This window comes from Babylonia areolata, chromosome 1 (assembly GCF_041734735.1).
Source record: "Babylonia areolata isolate BAREFJ2019XMU chromosome 1, ASM4173473v1, whole genome shotgun sequence".
NCBI lineage: Eukaryota > Metazoa > Mollusca > Gastropoda > Neogastropoda > Buccinidae > Babylonia > Babylonia areolata.
In genome coordinates this window covers 2,994,478-3,000,247 of record NC_134876.1, presented here as the reverse complement: position 1 = coordinate 3,000,247, position 5,770 = coordinate 2,994,478, and the positions used below count along the sequence as shown (strand labels likewise).

General features: G+C 44.5%; 1 pseudogene across 1 annotated transcript in view; it reads left to right on the top strand.

The window, feature by feature from the left end:
* Window positions 1-262: 262 nt before the first annotated feature.
* LOC143296729 (uncharacterized) overlaps window positions 263-5,770 on the top strand; it is a 47,264-nt pseudogene continuing 41,756 nt past the window's right edge. The window contains exon 1 of the transcript XR_013057178.1: window positions 263-533. The product of XR_013057178.1 is annotated as an uncharacterized LOC143296729 (transcript). The remainder of the gene's footprint in view (window positions 534-5,770) is intronic.

The following is a 5,770-nucleotide window of genomic DNA, read 5'->3' as shown; positions in this document are numbered from 1 at the left end:
TTAGGTGATCGTGGTGGTGGTGGTGGTGGTGGTGGCATATATCTTTCTATCTAGATATCTATCACGAGCCAGGCCACCAGATGTGAAAGCGATGAACTGTCCGTGGTGGGTGTACCTACATCCATCCATCCATCCACCCAACCGCCACAATGCGCTCCGATAACCAGCAGCCGTACAGACAGGTGGTTGGTTGTGTCTGTTGCACAGTCTGTGTCATCTGTGGCTTCAGTTCAGTTGGCGGTTGAGCCGAGAGAGACTCGTTGATCATTTCGTGCGATGGCGAACGACTCTGGCTGTAGGAGACTTTAGTTGTCTGTCTGTCTAGCTGTGCTGTGCTGGTCTGGATTATTATTATTATTGTTATTATTCATTGCTAGGTGCGGTTTTGGTCTTGTGAGCTGGGATATCCCTCCATTGGTGTTGTGTTGTACTTAAAGACCTACTACTGACTGCACTGCTGTAGTGAGTTGTGTGCGTGTGTGGTTTTCGGTCGAGGATGGGAAATGCGATTCAGAAGTTCTACTATGGTGAGGGTAAGTCTTTTTTTTTCTTTTTAATAAATCGATTGTATATAATTTTAGGGTGTGTTGTTGTTTTCTTGTTCTTGACAGTATAAAATGGAGGTGGAGAGTTTGATGAGTGTGTGTGTGTGTGTGTGTGTGTGTGTGTGTGTGTGTGTGTGTGTGGGGATGGTGAGATTATGCATTTAATGTGTGTGTGTGTGTGTGTGTGTGTGTGTGTGTGTGTGTGTGTGTCTGTGACATCTTTTGTATTCGTATAGTGTGTCTGTGCATGTTGTTTTCTTGTTCTTGACAGTATAAAATAGAGGTGGAGAGTTTGATGAGTGTGTGTGTGTGTGTGTGTGTGTGTGTGTGTGTGTGTGCGTGCGTGCGCGCGCGCGCGCGCGCGTGTGTGTGTGTGTGTGTGTTATGTGTGTGTGGGGATGGTGAGATTATGCATTTAATGTGTGTGTGTGTGTGTGTGTGTGTGTGTGTGTGTGTGTGTGTGTGTGTGTGTGTGACATCTTTTGTTTTCGTATAGTGTGTCTGTGCATGCGTAGGCGCACGCGCGCGTGTATGTGTGAACGCGCGTGCGCGTTTGCATACAATTTTCTGGATAGCGTTGAGTCATGCTATATTTGAGTCACAAATGAGAGAGAGAGAGAGAGAGAGAGAGAGAGAGAGAGAGACAGAGACAGAGACAGAGAAAGACAGACAGACAGACAGACAGAGACAGGGACAGAGAGACAGAGAGAGTGTCCTGTGTACAAGCAGAACATTTTTCTCTATCCATGTGTTATAACACAAACCTCAATCGAGTTCAAAGTTTATCCGGCACAATAAATTGTCCTCAGACACAACCGGCAGTGTTCAAGCTGGTACTGATTCGAAAAACTACTACTACTGACTACAGCTACTACTACAAGCACTGCTGCTGTTGCTGCTGCTGCTGCTACTATTACTACTACTACTGCCACTAGTAGCCTACTGCAGCTCAGTCCGGCTGCTACTGCTGCAACTACCACTACTTCTGCTGATTCTGCTGTCACTACGATGGCTACTACTACTACTACTATTACTGCTCAGTGCTATTACTACTATCACTAGGACTTAAAAATATACATTAGGTTTATGACAGTAGGAGCTGTTGTTTCCGCACTGATAAAAAATGTTGATGACGCACGAGCACGCTTGTCACTGTCACTCTCAGCCCGTCAGTACCTAGCATGTGTCCGCACATGCTGACAGAAGAGCTACGGCTCTCCTGTGTGTTAAAAGCGCTTCAACTGAACTGTCAGCGCCCTTGCCAAATCAATATTTTCCTATCTTCTCCTGTGATTGGACTTTAACCGCCAGTTTCTTTCCTCCTTGCTCTTGCTGACATATTGCAGAGCTGTACATGGGATTTTCTTTTCTTTTTTTCAATAAAGGGTGTGTACGAGAGAGATAAAGAAGGAAAGGGATGATGGTGGGGGTGGAGGCTGGGGGTGGGGGTGGGGGTGGGGGTGAGTGTGTGAGAGAAAGAGTAAGAGAGAGGAGAGAAATGAAGTGGTGGGGGGGTGTGGGGGGGGGGGGAGGGAAGAGGGGGAGAGTTTTATGTGTGTGTGTGTGTGTGTGTGTGTGTGTGTGTGTGTGTGATTGAACAAGAGAAATATTCGTCAGGTGTACACAGTACAGTGCTTGTAGATTATATGTTATATAAACGCGCCAGCACACACACACACACACACACACACACACACACACACAGAGCTCCCCTACGCCCTAAACGCACGCACGCACACACACACACACACACACATATACAACTTCCCATTATCCTCCCTACACTCTCTCTCTCTCTCTCTCTCTCTCTCTCTCGCCACACCCCGGGTCAAAAGAACACCCCACCTGTTTGACCCAGCCCAGCAATGACATTCCTGACCTCAGCGCAGCCTCTCAATTATTTTCCAACAGGCTAACGTCAGCTGGAGTGCTGACACAAAAAGATATCACCCAACTTGGGAACAGTCCAAACAGTGATATGACGTCGCTTTATGTTGCTGATAATGGGTAGAGACACCGCATTAGCATTGTCAACGGGTCGAGATACTACTACTGACCCGACATTTACATTGTCCGATTGTATTGTTTAGTAATCTGTCTGCCTGTTTGTCTATCTGTCAGTCTAGTCTATCTGACACACACACACTCTCTCTCTCCGACATTTACATTGTCCGATTGTATTGTTTAGTAATCTGTCTGCCTGTTTGTCTATCTGTCAGTCTAGTCTGTCTGACACACACTCTCTCTCTCCGACATTTACATTGTCCGATTGTATTGTTTAGTAATCTGTCTGCCTGTTTGTCTACCTGTCAGTCTAGTCTGTCTGACACACACTCTCTCTCTCCGACATTTACATTGTCCGATTGTATTGTTTAGTAATCTGTCTGCCTGTTTGTCTACCTGTCAGTCTAGTCTGTCTGACACACACTCTCTCTCTCCGACATTTACATTGTCCGATTGTATTGTTTAGTAATCTGTCTGCCTGTTTGTCTACCTGTCAGTCTAGTCTGTCTGACACACACTCTCTCTCTCCGACATTTACATTGTCCGATTGTATTGTTTAGTAATCTATCTGTCTGCCTGTTTGTCTATCTGTCAGTCTAGTCTATCTGACACTCTCTCTGTCTATATATCTGTTTATGGGTCAGTCCGTCTACGTGTTAGTGTCTGTCTATATTTCTGTCTGTCAGCCTTATCTGTTTGTCTTGTCTGTTTTACTGTGTCTGTTTGTCTGTTGGTCGGTCCATCCGTTTATCCTGTGTGTGTGTGTGTGTGTGTGTGTGTGTGTGTGTGTGTGTGTGTAGACGTGTGCCAACACGTGTGTACGCGTGTGTGTATGTGTTATGTGTGTTTGTGTACATGCGCGCGCGTATGTGATTGTGTGTGTGTGTGTGTGTGCGCGTGTGCACGTGCTTGCGTGCACGTGTGCTTATGTGCGTGCGTGTGTGTGTGTGTACTTATGAGCGTACGTGTGTGCGTGCATGAGTGCGCGCGCGCGCGAGCGTGTGTTTGTGTGTATTCCCTTCAGTGCCATGTGTTGTTGGAGCACTCGAAACCATGCAAAGGGCGGGGGCTACACGGTAAAGAGCACACCAGTGCTTATCTGTTGTTCTGGAAAATAAATCATGTGTCATTGGTGTTTTGTTGTCATATTCTCTCTCTCTCTCTGTGTGTGTGTGTGTCTCTGTGTGTGTGTGTGTGTGTGTGTGTGTGTGTGTGTGTGTGTGTGTGCGCGCCCGCGCTTTGTGTGTGTGTGCCTTTGTATAGACAGACACACAGGCTGGGATACGCTATCAGATGGAGACACACATGCAGACAAATGACGACGAAATAGACCGAGGGAGAGACAGACAGAGACTCGGAGACAGACAGAAAGAGATCGAGAAAGAGAGAGCGAGATGGGGAGACAGACAGACAGAGAGACAGGCAGATAGAAAGACGCAGAGAGACAGAAGATAGGGAGAGACAGAGACGTGCATCCGGAAAAGAGAGAGTGGGAGAGAGCGAGAATCAGACAGACAGACAGACAGACAGACACATACACACACACACACACACAACACGCTGAGCGCCCATTGTGACATTAATGGACGTGGACTATGCAAGTTAGGGGACAGCTGTCTGCTTTACACGGTTTTGCTGAAATCAGAATTGATGATCCTTGCGCACGCACGAGAGATGGCAGACTGACTGAAGCAAAGCCCTGCATTTCTGTTACTGTTGTTGTTGTTGGTGTGTTGTTTTTCCCTCCTGATATTGGTTTTGTTTCACCTCATCACCCTCCATAAATGAATGAGTAGAAGTGGTTGTATAAACTTACCTCAGAGGGGTACTCACCTTACAATTACTTGATTGTTCATGCCAACATTTCTAAGTTACGTGATATACCTATGTTCGATTTTTTGTTTGCTTTCCAGAAATCGATCAGGAATCTGTGTGTGTGTGTGTGTGTGTGTGTGCGCGCGCGTACACACACACACATTACATAAACAAACATGCACACACTCGAATACACAGTGACACACACACACACACACACACACACACACTGCATAAACATACAATCACACACACATACACTCACCGCCCCCCCCCCTCCCCGCCCCCCAGCCACCCTTGTCCCTCCGGCCACACACACACACACACACACACATTGTCTAGCAACGCAACCTACTATATATTTCACTGATGTTTTGAGCCGTCTAAGATTTTTGTTAGGTGTTTTATTATCATTTTATTTCAATTTTTGACTCAATTGTGTAAACAAAGTGAGTCTATGTTTTAACCCGGTGTTCGGTTGTCTGTGTGTGTGTGTGTGTGTGTGTGTGTGTGTGTGTGTGTGTGTGTGTGTGTGGTAAACTTTAACATTGACATTTTCTCTGCAAATACTTTGTCAGCTGACACCAAATTAGGCATAAAAATAGGAAAAATTCAGTTCTTTCCAGTCATCTTGTTTAAAACAATATTGCACCTCTGGGATGGGCACAAAAAAAAAAAAAAAAAAAAATGAAGCCTAATTATATGCAAACTGCATTTACTGTTATATTTATATTTTTTGTATTCTCTAAACTTGGCCCTTTGATCTGATATTCTGACCCAACAACAAGAGCAGTCATTATTATCATTTTTTTTGTTAAAACAGGAACTTCTTTTGCTAAGCATGGAAGTTTTATTTATTTTGCAAACGTTTTGGTGCAGATAGTGATAAAGGGAAATTACTATGTAATTAATGCTAGGGGAGTTAATTTGCTTTAAACTTATCTTTCTGATTTTAAACATTACATTTTGAAATTATATTCAATACATAAAAAGCTTGGATTTAAAAGTGTATCACAAGTGAGTCTTGAAGGCCTTGCCTCTCTTGTTTTTCTTTTCATAATACAGTCACCTCGAAAACAAGCCAACGACCCGCTGTCACGATCATTCAGTGTGTGGATAGGACCAAGAGTATCGGACTGGGGAAGATATCTCAGAGATTTACAACCGTGAGATCTTGAGGAATCTGGTGAACAGTTCTTCTGTGAGGAACCTCAGTAACTCTTCACAGAGTTGAGGAGGAGGAGGAGAACTCAGAACTCAGAACTCAAAACGTTTTTATTCAAGGATTAAGATTTTAGGCATAGCCTATTCTTCCAATCTGTCCTTGCTAATCTACATCTATTACAAATAGCACACACATAAATGAAAGAAAAAGGTATTCATGCAGAAGGGTATAATGAAGAAAA